The following is a 19,528-nucleotide window of genomic DNA, read 5'->3' on the forward strand; positions in this document are numbered from 1 at the left end:
CCCTAAACTGAGAAGCACCATTTCCAATCTCCGCCTCCTAACAACACTTCGATCGTATTAATGAAGCCGGGCAAGAAACGCAGACAAGTTTTTGCAAGAAGATTTTAAAACCTTTGCAGGAAATGTTTAATGAAACGTTGAACTGTCAAACATTCCCCCTCACTCCACACATGCTGGAAGGGAAACAGCACAAATCTTTGGCCAGAAGATTTTTGCTGATATTTTCGAAAAGTTTGAAAACTGTTTTAGCTGTCCGATTCTCAGTATCGAGAAGATAGTGAGCTCCAATTACAAACTCCCTGGAGGGTGGGTTAGACTGCCCGGGCCATGCAGCCTTCCCCTCCAGACAATTAACGCACAGTGAAAAGAGCTTATTTTATCTCTATATTTGGCTCTGATGCGATCGCTGCTGGAATCCTGTGTCCAGTCCTGGTGCCCACAATTCAAGAAGGATGTTGACAAATTGAAGAGGGTTCAAAGAAGTCCCCTGAGAATGATTAAAGGATTAGAAAACATGCTTTCCATTCATGGCCATGACAGAGGGAGGGGTAGAACTGGTCGAGAAATGATGTTTAGTCCTCTGCAAAAGAATTTAGATGAAAAAGAAAAAAAAAATCACTTTTGCTGAAAATTTCCTCCAATTTTTTTCAGGTTTTCATAAAAAAAAGTGAAAACTGACAATATTTCAGATTTTGGAAACCAATAATCCACACTAATAATTGTTCACAGAAACAGAAAATCTTCCATGAACATTTCTGTTTTTTTAAAAAGCCATTCTTGCCTGGAAAAATATTTTGATGAGAACGTTTTGACCAGCTCCCAGCATTTGAGATCCACATGCCCATCGCCAGCCTCTGTGTTAGCTCAAGGGTCACACACACCAGCGGGTTTTCTCGGCCTCATTTGTCTTGTAACTGGAGCCAGAACAAATCCCGTTTCCCAGGTTAATACATGCAGGAGGTCTGGAGATTTTGCATCACTCTATTCCAGTGGTTCTCAACCTATTTACCATTGTGGGCTGCATATGCAGGTCTCTGTGTTATGTGGGCCACATCAACACAATCTATATACTACCTGTTGTAGTAGAAAGAAAGATCCTGAAGCATGGGCCTGGTGCAAGGCCTGAGGCCTGAATCAAAGTCAGCAAAAGTTATGCTGTGAGCAATAGTCAGGTTCTGTCAAAAGCAGATGCTTGCCCGCAAGTCAGTGTCTGGTACACAAACTCGGCCCCAGTACTGCTAGAATTGCCAAAACACACTGAATATGTAAACATATTCTAACAATACTGGGTCTTCTGGTGTATGTGGCCAATGCCTCTGCATTTCAAACAAGGATGACTGGGCTGCATGGTTAAACCCTGTGCAAAACCCCCAATCAGTTTCCTTCGTTTCTGATAAAGAACTAACAGCTGTTTACAAATCAGGATTCAGTGCATCTTTCCAGGCTTGGTGCTTGTTAAATTTCTTCTTCCTCTCCTTCCCGAAATACCCCTGAGGTTACCTAGGTTGCCCTACTTACTGTGTGTCTGGGAGAAATGTTGTATTTTCTTTTGTTGTTTCTCTTCACTTAAAAACTCCGGGCAAAAAAATCTGTTGGTAAAAGGAGAAGCGATGAGAAGCTTGCAATCCCCCAAGCTCCTGTATGGTTAACTTCAGAGCTTCTCACAGCCATGGAACCATGAGTCTGTTTCCAGGAAAATGCTCCTTTGATGCAACTCTCTGGGGGAAGAGCCCCAGGGCGCAGGGCCCAGGCTGGGCAGAGGGTGGATAGTGAGTCATTCCCCAGTCTGCAGGTAGGCTTCAGGATGCAACTCAACCCCCCACCCTTCAACCTCTACCGCCACTTACGGGCTTCTGCCCTACCACTTCTGCATGGGAAAACCGGGCTAATGGATCTGTACAAAGCAGCCGCCCGCTATCCTGGCTTCCCCATGCAATCTTACTGCAAGACTTTTTAGGCCCAGATCCTCAAACACTACCCACTCAATGGGCCTGTTTGTCTCTGAGCCCTGGTGCCCTATATTGGCTTTCTGAACTAGGATGAATTTTGTCCCCCGGCTTAAGGCTGCACTCACTCAAACCCAATTGCTTCCCTTCCCTTAAGGGGACTGTGTCCTTGGGTTCTGCCCTCACTGGTATATTTAGTCAGCCATTATTCTCTCTCAAATCTGTCTGAAATCGATATGTCCCTCCAAAAGGCCACGATTCCTGATAGGAAAACAAATGCAACTCTGCTGCCACAGAGAGTGCAAGATTTATCTTAAGCGAGTGACCTGCCCATTGTTTCTTAATGTCCTGCAGGGGGTTCTCAGATTGGAAATGATTCAATTTTAGCTTTCAAAGATGATTTTTTGTGGTTGAACTAAAACCTTTTCAAGTGAGCCTTGTAAATCTTGGCAAGCCTGGAGCAGTATTTTTTATTTAAAAAAGAAAAATAGAAATGGCAAACTGTAAAAGAGACCATCCCCTCCCCCCAGTCACCGTGTCTTCCTGGTACAGGGATATATTCAATAGATTCCTATTTGTATGCTAACTGCTTTGCTTAGGAAGCTCACAGGCTTTCCCTTCTAAATCATGTTTTGCTTAGCGAACTGCAGACTCCTAGGAGGATGTGCAAATAAAAGCATTGCCCCATTAAGTTAAAGATGACACAAGCATAAAAACCTTAATCTAGCATGCCTGGCACGGAACAGCTTTTATTTTAGAATTTAACGCTTCGAACCCCACAGCTTCTAGAAGTGAATCATTCCCTGGAACCACAGGAGTTCTAGACTTTCGAACCTTGTTATAATTACACAAGTTTTGCCATTTGGAATCTGAAGTGAATTTTCCCAGAGTGAGGATGCTAAGCAAGGAGTAGTCCTACATCCGCAGTAACACAAGGACAGCTGCTCCACACACACAATCCAAATAAAGTGGCCTGCAAAGCATCTTCCACCCAAGGCCGAGAATGCTTTACAAACACCCTGGAGTCCAGCCCCACAGCAACAGGTCAAGTCGGGTCTGTAGGTATCCGTCTGTCCATTTGACAGCTGGGAAAGTTGAGGCACAGCCTGGTGAAGTTTACACAGAGCTGGGGATAGAACCCAGATGTTCCAAGTCCTGTGTCAACCTTAGACCAAGTCTCCTCTCCCTCAGTCATTATTATTCGAGTTAGATGAAGCCCAAAGGCATAGAATAACAAGAGCTTCTGACTCCGCAAAGCAAGTGTGACACTTCCCGGGGTACCCAGCGTTGTGAGGGATATCGTTATCACCTGCCCTGAGCGTGAGGGAGCCTTGTCCGGGCCTGCCGGGGATCAGGTCCCTGACTTTGCGGGCCACGGGCTACACAAGCCCTGCCCTCTCGGGCTACGCAGACCGTGCTGTCTCTCTGCAGTTAGCGACAGGCACATACCAACCCCTGAGCCCTGCGAGCCTCTCCCTGGAGTGCCCAGCCCCTGTGCTACTGGACACTTGCAGAATTCACAGATTCCCTGCTTCCAGAGAAGCTGTACAGTCCAACTTCCCAGTTCCCCCTCAGCTTAATACACAGCCGTTAGAGAGGTGTACAGTGAAATCAAATATACGCTTAGTTAACGAGGCGCCGAGGTTCAAATGGCAGCAAGTAGAAGTATTGGAAGCGAAAGGTTAGCTATAAAATAAAATCCTACCACACATACTAGATCCTAGACTTACTTAACTGGAGACTTTCCTGTGTAAGAGAGCAATGCTCACCCAAAGTCCTTCAGCATTTTACAGCCAGGCTTGGCTGTGATCTTCCATTCACGAGACAATTCCCACTGTCAGATTGCCTCCTCGGTGACAGATCCCAGGGCATCTCTGCACCCCAGATATACGCCAGCAATCCACTGTCTTTACTCATAAACGGGATCCCATCATGCCGTTTATTTCTCCCTGTACACTTCCTCTCAGTATGCAAACAGGCATCCATTGCAAGACGCACAATGCCCAAAAAGAGGAGAGTCTGTTACCTCCTGCTTCAGAGGAACCTGTCCAAGACACGAACCTCCTGGTTACCTGCCTTAGTTTCAGTACAGACACATAACTCCTTAAGTATTATCCGTACGTACATTTCACAATGATTGTGATGAGCAGCAAGTTACTGGCTCTCAGCAGAAACCTCACATGCCACCCTTTGGTGAATTGTTATGCATATAGCTAACCCAGGGGATCCCTGTAAACCTATCGGCACCCTCTGTGCTCTCTGCCCGTTGGCACCACGATGTACCTGGGTCAAGGTGAGAGCAGTGCTTGTATTCACACAAACACTACTCCCCATTTTGTGCTATGATACTGGGCTGTAAATGGATAATAGAAGGACAAAGAAGGAGGGGAAGGAAGCAAATAGCAATAGGCCGGGGGTTGTATGATGGGAAGGAGGAAAGGTTGATTCATAGAATCAGTTATTTACTATGGGATTAATTACATGGGGCCATGTCATGCCTGCAGTTTTGCTGCATTGCCAATCAGGTGTTTCGTCTAAAACTAATCCAAGCTATGGCCCGGAGCTGTGTCTTAAGGTCCCTGTTTATAGACTTTTATAAAATGTATGGCTTGTGGAGTTTTGATCTCTGGATTGGATAGCTGAGACCGTTTCACTCTCAGGAGCATTGTCCTTCCCAATAGGCGGCTTTATTTGTGATTCGCACTGCACTGGTGCCTAGAGGCCAGGATCAGGACCTCCCCGGGTGCCAGGGATCAGGGCCTGCAGCAGAGTCAGTCTCCTGGCAACCCAGCAAGCCCAGCTGGCCGGCAGCAGGCTGCCTGATTGACTGCCCCACTGACTGGTCAGGAAGTGCAGCTGGCTGTCTTTTAATTCCAGCTTTCTTGCTGCTCAACACATTTGCCCTCTATAGCTGTGATTCTCCCTATGCCTGCTATGCCTCTCCTTGTTCCTGTCCTGCTCCAGCCTTGCTCCTAGTCCCGGGTCTGCCTAGCTCCTGCTCCCTCATCCTGCTCCTGGCTCCAGCTCCCTCAGCCTAGCTCTGGCTCCAGTCCTTAGTTTGGATCAGCGGCCCAGCTCTCACCTTGCCCACTAGGCCTGACTGCCCATGGCCCATCTCTCACACTGTGCACGTGGCAAGGCATGGGCCCTGCCCCAAAGACCTTGCAATCTGAACAGACAAGTAGGGAGAAAGGGAGTGTGGATTCCCTCACTTTAAAGATGGGGAACTGAGGCCCAGAGAAATTAACTGACTTGCCCAAGGTCATGCAGGGATTCTGTGACAGAGCCATGAAGTGGACCCATGTCTCCTGAGTTCCAGTCCAGTGCCTTAACCATGAGCTGCACCGCTCCTGCTTTGAACTGGTAAATCGCTGAAAGTTTTCTGGTTTGCTTTAAATCCTTAGTTTTGCTAGGAAGTGGATCATGTCTGATCCTGTAATATTCCCCTCCATCCAAACCAGGGCCTCCCCATCAGACAGGCAGATTCCCTTTTAGAGACAGCCCAGGAACAGGCTGTTATCCAGACCTGAAAGATATATATGCAGCGATGACAGCAGTTTGTTTCATGCTAGTCATGAGGCTACAAGTTATAATTTCCCCTGAAAACAGCCTCCACAGCAGCCATAAAGCACATAAAAAGTGTTAATTGCCTTGTGTTGTTGTGTTCTCCGAGCAATTAATGTGTCACCATCTCTAGCGTAGGTGGGTGCAGGTATCCAGATGGGGAATTGGGCAAAGGTGGTTTCATTGCTTTCCAGCTCGCCTTGTGAAATTCATTGATCCCCTGCCACGGGAAAGGGACTCAGGGAAAGGCACAGCAACAACACCCAGATGAGCCATTTATCAGCAAGCAGGGAACTCCCGTGAACCTATTTAATGGCTGCAGCGTATGAGATGGTTGGGCCATCCGGGGTCCTAAATCTCCTCTGTCGTGCTGGTTTTACACTGGCAGTCACAGCAATGTAACGGAGCAGGGCGGGAGAGTGTGATACGCTCCCAAATAGCCAACCCTCTCCCCCCGCCCCCCCCCCCCCCCCCCCGCCCATTCCTCCCCCACGCCCCCCCCCCGCATGTGTGTGATTGCACCAGGGACCTGGGAGCGAGAGGCGCCGTGTCCCACCGGAGAGTGTGGAATGGATCTAGGGGACGGGAATGTTTCTCATTATGGACCGTTTCCAAAAGCCCATTGAAGTTAGCACACAGACTCCCACTGATTTCAACAAGGCTTCAGATCAGGCCCTGCGTTTTGAATCCACTCCCCCTTTTGATGAATGATTCCCGAGATGGGCTCAGGCCAGAGGGACTCCAGCTGCAGAGTTCACCCCCTGCCCCCACGCCAAAGTGCAGGGGTTTTGGTTTGACCCATTGGAAAGATAGGGGCCTTTCATAAATTTCTTCTGAGCCAGGTTTGGCTTTCAAACACTGTCCAAGTTCAGAAGTGTTCTGCTCCAGTGTCTCTGTTCAGCTCTACTTCTAATGTGTTAAATGTCTACTTCTGGAAAAGTATAACAGCACTCTGAGTGCTACCTTTGCCTGAAAGACACTGATGGAGTTTCGAGAAGAGCCACAGAAATGATCAGGGGGCTGGAGGCATTTGTGGGGAAGGATTAAAAGAGCTAGGGTGGGATATCCCAAAGCCTCGAAGGGCATGTCCACACGGCAATGAAAACCCCGCGGCTGGCCCGTGCCAGCTGACTTGGGCTCAGGCCAAGGGGCTGTTGAATTGTGGTGTAGATGTTCGGGCTCAGACTGGAGCCTGGGATCTTCCCTGCGAGTTGGGAGTCCCAGGGCTCGGGCTCCAGCCCGAACTCAAACATCTACACTGCAATTAAACAGTCCCACAGCCCAAGCCCTGCAAGCCCGAGTCAGCTGGCGCTGGCCAGTCGCAAGTGTCTAATTGCAGTGTAGACAGACCCAAAGTGGCTTATGAGCACAGGTCCCAGTGACTGTCCGTAGGGTATAGTAATGTATAGCATGATTGACTTTTAATGGGACTTCTGATCTGAAGTTATTTAAGGATTTTGAAAATGCCACACCCAGCTTAGCTAGTTGAAAACTACTTTGGGGATGGGGTGGCTGCTGGTGTGAGTTTGCAGCTATCTGAAGTCAGTGCACCACACAACGGGAGGAGTTAGGCTGGGAGCAATGGAATGAAATTAAGAAAAAGAAAATTCAGGCTGAACGTAATGAAAAACACCCCGGCAGCGAGATTCATTAGACTGTAGAATAGTTTCCCTAAGGAAGTACTGGACAGTTCCCTTCCCCTTGGAAAGTTAAACGAAAACTGAATCCAGCCCTGGAAGTCATATAGTAGGAAATGATTCCAAATTGATGGGACATAACAAGATGCCCTCAAAGATTTTTTTTCCATCAACAATTGGCACTTTGCATGAGAGTAGTTAAATGAGTGACTGTCAGACCTTTTATGTAACACAGATAGAGGCACATTATTTCTACTAAGATAAGAATTATTCTGACTGTCTCATTCATGTCAAGTAAAACTGAAAGCAATGCCAAAACCAGCTAGTATTAACCAGGAGTACCCATTAACTATACCCAGATGGGGAGACAACCTCCCCTGACTGTAACAGATTCTCCTCCATCAGAGATGAAATGATTTACCCAAAGCAATTACTCCTCTCACAACTAAGGACAACTCCCAGAGATCAGAAATCTGCTGTGCTTTGACAAGTCATTTGCTTACAAATGAATTTATGGGCCAAAGACAGAATAAACACAGTAAGCACCTATATCAATGATTTTTAGAAAGACCTCTTTGCTGTTTTAACATGCAATAAACATTTTTTCTGAACTATTTTTATAGTTCCTAAGTGAAGATTTCTATGAAAACAAAATCCTCCTCTGAGACAAACATGGTTAGAAAGAGGTCTTAAAACATCAAAGGTAAGCAGCAAATAGGAAAAAATGGGTTTGTGCCTTTTTTGTTTTTTTATGATGTATAAAGAAGGTCTGGAGAGTGGGCAACATGGGGGAGGCTCTTTCTCTTGTTTTTCCTTGGAATATTAAATCTGCCCTTCCCTGTTTCTAGTGGAGAACTCGTTGAGTTAAAGGATACTCCCTTTTAGGTGTGACCAGTATAGGGCACATGACACATTGACCAGTATAGGGTATATGACACATAGAAGCCAGAGCTATTGAATTACAATATATGTCCATCTCCACATCTGAAATCTGTATCTACCTATAGATCTATGGTATGTAACAGTAGACAAAGAGCTTAGCATGGTTCCAAATGAGAGTAGGGATGTTGATGTGGATAATGAAAACCTCCAGTTACACTCCATGGGTATGCTGACAGACAGAAAAAGATATAAGCTCTCCTGCTTTAGGACACAAACCAACCACCAACTGACAAGGCATAGGAAGAAACTTCCCCTCTGTGTTATGCCAGCAGCCTATTATGGGGGTTCTTGTACCTACCTCTGAACAATGCTTCTCTATCTTTTCCATATCAGGATTGCCCATCTTCCATGTAGGAAGGGACCCCTGCCTTGCGCGGAGCAATTCAGGAAGGCTCAGGTGGTCATGACCTGCCCCCCAACACCTGTTCACAACCCACTGGGGTTGGGAACCCCAGACAGTAGCTAGTCTCAAAGACACAGCTGGACCTCTGTGTAGCACTGACTGTTACTATGTCTAGTTGTACATTTAAATGGGTTTATTTACGGTGCCTGGTCCTGACTGGTTTCAGTAAAGCCAGCATCTGGTATTTTTGCTCTTGTTCCTATAGAATCCAAGCTGTCTTCTTGCATGTTGTACACTCTGGCTGGCTGTGCCTTCAAATTCAGTTGCTTTCATTCCCTGTCCTTTTCTGACAACACTGTTAACAGAACAGGCCATGTGACAAAGCTGTGACATTGTTGATTTATCAGTGCTGGACAATTTACACCCTTCTGGGACTCTAGAGCTGAAAAAAAAATGGAATTCTAGATGTGAGGTTATTGGGTTCTATGACAGGGCTGCTGCCCCTCACTGGCTGGCAAAGGGTTAATAGCAGCCCTTGGTGTGGCTGCGCAGAACCCAGCCAATCAGGGCCAGGCTGGGCCCTATAAGAAGGGCTGCAGGGCAGAGAAGAGTGCAGTCTCTCCCTGGAGCTTGAGGGAGAAGGATGGGTGCCCTGTAGAGAGAAGTACCTGGGACAGAGCAGTGCTGGACAGGGGAGCGAGTAAGCGGAGCTCCAGCCTGGCTGGCTCCCAGACTGTGGCCTTGATACGGGGGCTGAGGAGGTACTGGGGCTATGGGGAAGTGGCCCAGGGAAAGCAGGTAGCGGCAGAGGGGAAGGAGTTGTGAGCGGCTGCCAGCTATGGGGTCCCTGGGTCAGGGCCCAGAGTAGCGGGTGGGCATGGGCTCCCGCTCTTTGCCCCACTGGCTGCCGAGGGAAGGGCCAGCCAAAGGACTGCAGTTTGTCCCTGAGCAAGGGGCTGCAGTTTGCCACTGCGGTGAGAGGCCAGGCAAAGTCACCTACTCATGCCAGGACTGTGTAGCCCTGGCAGACTCAGGGAGATTGGTCTTAGCAGTGGATCTGTAAAGGAATAAGGGCCACAGGATAAGGAGAGCCATAATTTCATCCAAAATTCTAGGAGCCAATTTGTCACCATAAAATTATAAAAGCGAAAACAAATCAGGCCATTAAAGCGCACTGTACATGCATTAAAATCCTGGCTCGGGAAGGTAATTGCCAAGCACAAGGCACATGACATCGCTGCAAAGTTGAGGAGCGAAGTAACAAGTGATGGAAATATCAGGCTTCAACCTATGTGTTAGCAACACGTTCCGAGCAATAAATACCAATTACTGAGCCACCAGCAGTAAGTCAGCCTCACATTTCCTGGCCAGACTCCCCCCGCGCCCACCCCCCCCCACCCCACCCCCCACTGCCACTTCCTCAGACACAGTCACAGCCTCGCAAGAATGTTCATCCGGATTCTGCATTAATTCTCTGATGAATGTTTCACCAGCTAATTGTACAAAGAACTTTGCCACTGGGTAACCCTAGCAAACCCATAGCCAACCTCATTCCTAAAGCTATCCAAATGCCAGCTTCTCCTGTCCATTTGTCTGCTTTTCCTACAACCACGCCCGGTGCCCCAGACTTCCCATGTGCCCTAAATTGATCTATAAGGCCACTCTCTTCTATAGCATCCTTCCTCAAGCCCCTATTCTCCAGTGATGCCTCTGAGGCACCAGCCAGTTAGCGATGGCTGAAGGGTAGATAGGGAGAGCTGGCACCAACTTGACTGATTCATAATGAGAACTTTTGAAAAGGCATTTGTCTGTGCACCTTTTGCAGATTGTTTCTCTTGGTAGGTTAGCACAGGAGTCCCTGGAATAATAATGTTGGCCCCAGCTCAGTTCACCAACAGAGCATCTAGTGTTGCTGGTACACGGTTTTCCTCTCTCGCCGAGGGGAGATACAACATTTCAACTGCTTCTCCAAGGTACTTCCCACGACAGGAGACGTGCCCTCTAGGGGCAGTCTCTGGATGTGCCACACACACAAATCCAACCAGCACCATATTTTCACCTTCAAAAGTCACTTGTCTTCCTTAGCCTATAAGATCTTTGCGGTGAAAATGTCTCTGAGTGTGTTTGTGTTTGTACAGAGCCTCGCACCACGCGGTCCTGGTCTTGTTTGGGGCCTTCTGGGTCCTACCATCATCTATATAACATAAATCATCAGCATTCCGGCGACTGCTGATATAAAGGAAAGCAACAAAAAATATTCCCCACCCGCAGAAATAAATTAGAGAATAATCCAAATAGTAGGGTTTGGCTTCTACATTTCCAAAAGTTTGGATCCAGAAGGTTGGTTTGATCCCATCCCGCCCTATAACGCGATGTGCAGAATATGTAGAAACAATACGGAGTCAACTTGGCTGAAATTGCTGCAGTCTCAGTTTAAGCGAAGGAGCAGCCGTATGGGGTATATACGTGTCTGTTGGAACATGTCCCCCTTTTCAGCAAATAAGGTCTATTGTTCGGCTGGATTTACTGTCTCTCAGCTTTCAGATTTAAAATCTTTAACTACCCAGGCTCTTTCCAACTTTTTTTGTGGGTTTTTTTTTTATTGTGATGTCAAGATGGTGTCTGCATTTTTGAAGCATCTTTTATTACAGTGCTTAACTCCTACCACCTTCCTGCAAACATCATTACTAACTAAAGAAAAAATCCCACTCCCTCTGCTTTGCCTAATCCAGCCCTGATGCAATGTCAATGCCTTGCACGGTTAAGGAAAGAGAAGCCCCCAGGCCTCGGTGGCTTTTTTCCCTAGCAGCTCCAGTCACTTTTTATGCTACCCTTTAAAATGAAAGTGGGCATATTAATGCGGAGCGGGCTCCCAGATTTACATGGGGCCATGGGATGAGCACCCAGACGGCTCAATGGTCAGCGGCGGCTCCAGGCACCAGCGCTCCAAGCACGTGCCTGGGGCAGTGAGCCACAGGGGGCAGCCTGCTGGTCCCTGCGAGGGCGGCAGTCAGGCAGCCTTCGGCGGCATGCCTGTGGGAGGTCCGCCGGTCCCGCGGATTCAGCGGCAATTCGGCGGCAGGTACGCCGAATCTGTGGGACCGGGGACCTCCCGCAGGCAGGCCGCCAAAGGCTGCCTGAGTGCCGTGCTTGGGGCGGCAAAAAAGCTAGAGCCGCCCCTGTCAATGGTATCCAAATGGGATTTTGTGTAACTCTAACATAGCTCTGTCTGCCAGTTCCTGGCTTCTGAGTGGTTCTTTCTTTGGTTCCTCTTCCAAATCTTTCTAGTGATGTGAAGTTAGGGCATGAGCTGAAAACCCTGAACAGCCGCCTGTTGTGCTGCCCCCTTTCAGCCACATCAAAAGCTCTCCCTAAAACCTGATGTGACACAGGCACAGGGTTTGGACCCTGTAGAGATGCAGAGCTGTCCTGCAGATTCACCCTGGCAGCCAGACCAGGAGAACCCGATTATCTCTGAAGCTATAGCGCATAAGGAGCTCTCTGCTGCCATCTGTGGGTGAAGTGGGAAGAATGGCCACAGAGCTGCTTCCTGGGCATAAGCTATTTACCCAGAATTCCAAAGGGGCAGATGCTTGAGAGGGAAGGGGCTCTCTGTCCCCCTCTGTTGGTGAACAGGGGCCATATTAGCCGGACTCCTGGGTTCTGTTTCCAAGTCTGCCACTAATTTTCTGCACATTCCTGGGCAAGTCACTTAACTTCGGTCTGCCCCAGACCACCTGATCTGAAAAATGACAATAATAATACTTACCTAGCTCACAGGCATGCTCGGACATTCATGATGCCCCCACCACCCAAGAGTATGTTGTCTTGGGAATACTTTGGCTTCAAATCCAGGTGGCGATGCCTAACAAAGTGTCCTATGAGTTGATCTCAGGAAGCGAGGATATGGCCCAGAATGTTTTATAAAAACAGAAGTATGGTTTAAAGTATGGTTTCTTTATGCTTCTCTGCAAGATGGAGCATTTAAACTGTCTCACTTTTCTATAGGATCTTTCGCTCATCTGGACTCCATAACATATGTGCAATAAACAAGAAATGTGTATGATTAGAAGACCCAGAAATAATCTCGATGACGCACATGAAAAAGGAGTTATGTAAAAGAACATAATAGAAAACTGTATCTCTTCTCATCCGCTTCTGTTTCATTCTTTATATCTGTCGACACGGAGAACGCGCAGTTATATACCCTGATCGAAATCCTTCTGGATCGAGATTACAAGGTTCATCCATCTATTGCTCCTCACAGTCTTCCTGGCAGCAGCACTCAGAATTAACTCAGAGTACCTCAGTCGCTCGGGTGGCAGTCTCCTGAGGACTGAAACACTTTAGTTTAGGACTCAGGACTGTGGTATTTGGGTGAAATTCTCTGGCTTGTGCTTGGAAGGCGATCAGACTAGAAGATCTGATGGTTCCTTCCAGCCTTAGATTGCTATGCATCTAGGTCCATGTCATGTTGCCAGCTGGCTGCAGGTTAATCAGTGTTTTCCATCTTAACCTTGGTGTGGGGGTTGCGTGGCGTTTCCCGGGGGTTCCCCGGGTTGGGAGGCACCTCACTACCACCTGCCCTTAGCGTGAGGGAGCCTGATCTGTGCCTGCCAAGGGTCAGCTCCCTGGCATCTCCAGTCACACAGAGCACACGCTGTCCCCTCTCAGGCAACACAGGCTGCACTGTCCCTCTGCAGTTAGTGAGAGGCACAGAACCCCCCCCCCCCAGTCCTCTGAGTGTCCCCCTTAGGTGTCCAGCCCCTCATGCACTGGGCACTCACAGAGTTGCCCGACCCGCTGTCCCCAAAGGGACAATACACCCCAGCTCGCTCATTACACCTTTGGCTCCAGCTTCGCGTGACATGCAGCACTTAGCCTTGTTTATAAAGCAAACCTGAGTTTAGTGAACCGAGATTCCTATGACAGCAAACAGAAATATTGGCAACAAAGGGTTACATATAGAACAGAATCATAACACGCATTCTAGGGCCTAAACATATCTAGCTAGCTGCCCGCCCCTCTAATCAGGTGCTTCTCAGTGTTTCTCAACCAGGCTGGCTCAGACCCCCCTTTCATAAGATCAACCCCACGGGCAGCTTGTCTCCCCAGAGGAAGGATACCAGGGCTAGGGTGACCAGATGTCCCGATTTTTGGGTCTTTTTCTTATATAGGCTCCTATTACCCCCCACCCACCCACCCACCTGCCCCCTGTCCAATTTTTCACGCTTGCTGTCTGGTCACCCTAACCAGGATATCTCTCTGCACCCCTAGATATATTAGACCAGGCCTTTGTTCTTCATCTGCAAACAGGGACACCCACCTCATGGTTCATCTCCTCCTGTTAATGTCTTCTCCTGAAGGCGCGCAACTCTTGATTTGCATTTGACTCAGTATGCAGCTAGACTTCCATGGTCAGACACACAATGGTCAGCCAGAGAGATAAGTCTCCCACCTCCTGTCTGCTGGAACATGCCGCATGGCGTGTACCTCTGGGTGACCTGCCTTTAGCTACAAGGCCTTAGAAACAGAATTCCCAATATATATCTGTGCCTTCTTACCTATTATCCGCACAGACATTTCTCAAAGATTATGATAACCCGTGTGACACCAGCCTTCAGTATAGACCTTGCAGAACACAGTTTGGTGAGCTAGTACATAAATACCAGACCCAGGGATCTCTCTAACCCTTCTGCACCCTTGTGCCCTCGGCCGGTTGGCATCAGGAGGTCTGTGGGTCGCAGGTGGCTACCCGACATGGTGGTGTTCTCCCCTGTCAAAATGACCAGCTGGCGGGTTAATGAGAATCACTGTATGTTGAGAGAGTCCGGCAGCCAGGAGCATTCCAAGCTATTGGCAGAGTCTTGCCTTTACCATGCAACTCAACCTGGCTTAGGAGCAGTGTGAGGAGAGCTATGTATGGGGACGAGTGACGGCTTGTGGCTACAGACTCCCCAGGTAACCTCGATTTCCAGAGGCTCTGAGCACACGCAACATAACCCTTTCCTAAGCCTCCTTTCCTCAGCTCCACATTTGGAATAATCATACTCACCGACTCCACTGGGGAGTCACGTAAAGTCCTTTGAGGGATAGCTCAGTGGTTTGAGCATTGGCCTGCTAAACCCAGGGTTGTGAGTTCAATCCTTGAGGGGGCCATTTGGGAACGGGGGATTGGCCCCCCTTTGAGCAGGGGTTTAGACTAGATGACCTCCTGAGGTCCCTTCCAACCCTGATATTCTATGAGATCCCTGCACGAAAGGGGCTTGGCGTGTATGTGCTATGTATTATTTCAGCACCATGCTTAGTAATCCTTTCCTGTCCGTAATCAGCCGTGTCCTGGGACTCAGCATGGCCACAGTGTTGCTCTATCATGTGCCTGGTGCCAAAGCTATCCATGCTGCCCAGCTGAGGGCGTCTCACTAACGGGCTCCAACCTGTGTTACGCTTTGTTGTAACAGGATTAGAGCGAAAGCAAAAACGTGAATGTTTTTACAAAACAGAATCGTGCCGACATGTCCGTTTTCATACGGAAAAGGCAGGTTTTCAATGTGGGTCTCATTCTCTCTCCGGGACCGGCGGGTCCCTTCTGGGCGTTCCTGGAGAAAACTTCACTGAAATCGACACATCTCCATAAAACAGTTTGGCTTCAGTCGAACAGCATGTTTGACAGGAAATCGTTTTGTCCAAAATGTTCCCAGCAGCTCTAGCTAGGAAATTAGTATTTTTAAATAGATTTATGTATATTATTTATTAATGAAAGCCTAAATGCTGTCCTCGGAAACTGATGGGGGCAGCAGGGAAATGCTGGTGTGGCCTATAAAACTGTCAAATCAGCAATGAGATACGTGCAGAAAAATGTGTAAGAAGGAAGGGAAAAGATAATGTCTGAAGAATCCAGTACAGATATTCAGCCTGGCATAGTTCAGTCAGTGTGAAATTCATCCCTGTGCAGGGAGCCATCATGTGATTGATTTCAAGGCTTAAATGGCACTTAAGTGCTGCCTTGGCCACATGAATTTCACCCCGTATATAGTAGCCTGTGGTTCCCTACAACTTTGGGGACTTAATTTCAGGGTAAAAGCCAGATATGCAGTGTAGCAGTGTCTGTGTCAGTCCCAGGATATTAGAGAGACAAAGAGGGGGAGGGAATATCTTTTATTAGACCAACTTCTGTTGGTGAGAGACACAAGCTTGTCTCTCTTACCCACAGAAGTCAGTCCAATAAAAGATATTCCCTCCCCCACCCTCGTCTCTCAGATGTGCAGCATGTAAATCAGCACGGAATACAAACGCAGTGGGTCACGAAGGACTCCTGAAGTTGCTCATTCTTTTATTAGTAAACACACCCGAGTCATTTTCTCATTAAGATTGTTTTCTGCTGCTCCCTGAGTTTGGCTTTTGTCTTTTACTTTATGTTTTTGGCCAGAGAATGAGAGAGAGATTGATTGATTCTCTTCCCCCTAAGCTCCAAATTGGCTTTGGCATTTATAGACCGAGAGTTTGTAACAAGAATTTTAATTCTGACTGATGGGTGACGTTATTCTGCTGCAGTTTCTTACACCATGAGTCTGCAGCAATCCACGGGGGCCCGATCCTGACAGGGGCTAAAACAAGGGGAATTGAAGGCAATTAGGCCTAGATCCACAATGATACTTTGCCTGAATCCCCGAATTAGGTGCTGCAGTCCATGAAACCTGCTCAGCGGCCCTAGCCTCTGTTTGCCAGAAGCTGGGAATGGGCGACAGGGGATGGATCGCTTAATGATTCCCTGTTCTGTTCATTCCCTCTGGGGCACCTGGCATTGGCCACTGTTGGAAGACAGGACACTGGGCTAGATGGACCTTGGGTCTGACCCAGTGTGGCCGTTCTTATGTTCTAATGCTGCCTAGCCCCTGTTGGTGGCTAAACTCACTCAGTGCCTAAATTTTTCACTGTTCCCTAGTGCCTAACTTTCTACCTCCGGGGTGTGCATTGCTGCCCCAGTCCGGCAGGCAGGGAAGATATCCATCACAAGCCTGCCTCCCTTTGTGGATCTGGACCTTAGCACCTTCTAGAAGGCGCTTGGCAGCTAGCGAGATCGGCCCCTATCTCAGCAATGAAATTCTCCTATTTGAAAGTAATTGTGTCTCCCGGATGTATTCACCGATAAAATACTGCAGTCAGATGCCTTCTTTTATCTCTCTTTTAAGTCATGTCCTTGGTGTCACTCTTTTTATCACTGCCTCAGCTTTTCTTATCTATTTCTTCCAGTGAGGGGAACATAGTAAAAGCAGCCTGAGATAATACGATCATGAACAAACTTGGAGGTGCAGCTAAATCCAAACCACGCTAATACGGCGTGGCTATGCTAGGGGTTTGCTCTGGCACGGACGAGGAAGTTAATAGCGGCAGCTTGTCTGGTGCCCATGTGGGTAGTTCTTCCCCTATTGATGATTTTGCTGATATGGTGTTTTATGATGTGAGGCACCCAGAGCTCTCCAGGGCTGAGTGCCAAGTAAATTTATATATGAACAAATAACAATATAAATAAAATTAACAGAGGTTTAGGGAATCCATTTCTGTACAGCCACAGAGCAGCTGGTTTCTAAATACAGGCCACTCTCATGAGGGGATATTTCAGCAGAACTTTTAGCAATCCACACAACCTGTCACCCTGGATCTGGGACAGCCCATGCTAGGGAAGCCGGCTACCTTGCTTGAGTTACACGAAACTGGTCACCTCGTTCCCAGAAAGATGTTAACATACTGGAGGGAGTTCAGAAAAGAGCAACCACCTGTATTGTCAGAGAGCTAGAGGGACTGACTTCGAAGGAGTGTTTGAAAGAGCCAGATATGGCTATCTAAGCGAATTGATGGCACAGCTGTAGAATGATGATAATGATGCTTCTCTGCCTCACCAGGGTGTTCTGAGACTAACTTCATTGCTGTTTGTGGAGAGCTCAGCTACCATGGTGAGGAGCACCAGGGACTCAGAGACACAAGGCCTCGGAGCAGATGGCCCTGGTCTACTGCTCATCCTTCAGAGTCTGATTTGTGGGATTGTGGGTGGGCCCTGTGCTCTGTTCCATTGGAGCGGGAAAGCCTGACCCCAGCTGCCACTTTCCCCCCTGCACACATGGTTTTGCAGAGGGGCGACTGTGCGCCCTGATTTCCTTTTCCAGTTCACAAATGGTACGTACATTATCTGCCTCGCTTTATCTCCGGTGAGGGGCCCCAAGGCTCAAGTTCAGTGCGACTCTTCATGTGAGTTGTGTGTGTGTTTTTTTGCTGGGTGGGAGCCTTATTTAGCAGCCAATCACAGTACATGCTAGCAAGTGATCATAAAGTATTTCTCTGACATTTTCTCTAAATTACCCTCCTCCTCCTCTGAATTTTTTTCCAATCTAACTGTCAAGAGCACAGTGTTTTCAGCTACGTGTTAAAGTCTTGTTAAAAAAAACACGACATTATCATCCTGCATTTCTACAGCCACTTTCATCTTCAGAGATCCAAAAAACACTTTACAAATGAGTGTGTGGAGGTTAATCTCTTCTTATTTTAACTTCTGTAATAAATCTTGAGATCTAACTAATCTTGAATTCATGTGCAGAACAGCTTAGTTCAGAAAGTGCCAATGAATTCTGTAACCATTTGAAATTGGGGTAATTTTTAGGGGCTTTTGTCCCAGCACCTGCATTCTGGGAAGTGCCTAGCAGATTGTGGACCACACCATAAAGAAAGAAGTAGCATGGACATAGGTACTGATCAGTGGTAGCTAGGTCCTTTATCCTTTTTTACGCATTCCTGGAAAATGTAGCTGTTAGCACTACAGCGTTCCCTCTAGCACCATGATGGGGCATTGATTCTGTAATGACTTAGCAGACAGAGCGGAGTCTACTCAGCCACCCACCCACTAAATTCTGCAGCCTGGGTTTTCTTTCCCATCCAATCATAGAGCAAGCCTGAGCGTGGTTAGCTTCTGAGCTCTGCCAGCATCGAGCTCCAGGGTGGTATGGCTGCAGGCTAGCGAGCTGGACGTAGGAGAGGGTTTTTAGAGGCCTGGGTCACAGATACAAAATGCACCCCATGGCTCAGAAAGGGTGATTAGTAATTACTGCACTTTCAGGGTCAAATCCCAGCCTTCATCTGTTGGTGGAAAAACCAGTGAGTTTGTGCGCCGCATAGAGGTGGCTGGATAGGTGGTCAGCATGGAGTCTTCTGTAGGGGGCACAAAATGGTAGGGATCCTACATAAATCTTCTTGGCCTCCCCCTATGGGGTATGGGTGTGGGACGGCCCGTGGTGTTTATGCCATCGGGCTGAAGTCGTTTCTGAAGAGCACAATGCAGCCTCTTGGGAAGGATCCGCCCTTTCCCCATGGCACATTTGGTCAGGTCAGGTGCTGGGCAAGTGACTTTACAAGTTTGCTGCACGTTCCATTGGACACTGCTCATGCTAAGACCTCCAGCAAAGAGCTTCCCATGATCCAGGCTTCTGGGTCATTTAGGGGTTTGGACATTTGTCTGGCTACTGGGCTTGACCATTGCTGCTGGAAGTCTGTTAAATTCATTCACTCTGCTGCACACGTGGTCCAGACTGTAAGGACAAGAAACATTCTTGTCAGCTGCGGGTCTGAGAGCAGAAAATATCTGAGTATTGAGTAAAGGCTACTCCCGGCCAAATGCAAGCTAATCTTCCCCTGTTTTGACAGCACCCCTTCTGGGCAGTTGCTCAGCAGAGGTTTATGACTTAAACCGCTCAGCTGTGGTGAGCTGATGCTTCAAATCTCCCTTGATCTGGTGCAGAAGTTTAATATCCCAGAGTGAGATAGTGTCAGGCTTCTTCTGCTAGCTCCGGGGATATCAGATGGGTTGGGAAACCTAAAGATGCCGCAATATAGCTCCCAGCTTTCAATTGGCTTTTTCTAGTTATTAGTGTGTGTGCAAAGATGCAGATATCATATTCTGTAGGTATTGAGTCCTGCTCCCATTCTCCCACTGAAGTCTGAAGCCAAAATCCCATTCACATCAAAGGGAGCCGGATTGGGTCCATAGCTATAGATATTAAATTAAATGTGTTAAATCTTCAGAACAAAATCTGGAGCTAGAGATAGGC

At 47.9% G+C, this 19,528-nt stretch overlaps 1 long non-coding RNA gene across 1 annotated transcript in view; it reads right to left on the bottom strand.

Annotated features, from left to right (window-relative positions):
* Window positions 1-325: 325 nt before the first annotated feature.
* Window positions 326-19,528, bottom strand: part of LOC117883250 — a 43,277-nt gene continuing 24,074 nt past the window's right edge. The window contains exons 3-4 of the long non-coding RNA XR_004647218.1: window positions 1,519-1,589; window positions 326-580 (exon numbers count right to left, since the gene is read on the bottom strand). This is a non-coding gene — a long non-coding RNA (uncharacterized LOC117883250). The remainder of the gene's footprint in view (window positions 581-1,518; window positions 1,590-19,528) is intronic.

Source organism: Trachemys scripta, chromosome 9 (assembly GCF_013100865.1).
Source record: "Trachemys scripta elegans isolate TJP31775 chromosome 9, CAS_Tse_1.0, whole genome shotgun sequence".
Lineage (NCBI taxonomy): Eukaryota > Metazoa > Chordata > Testudines > Emydidae > Trachemys > Trachemys scripta.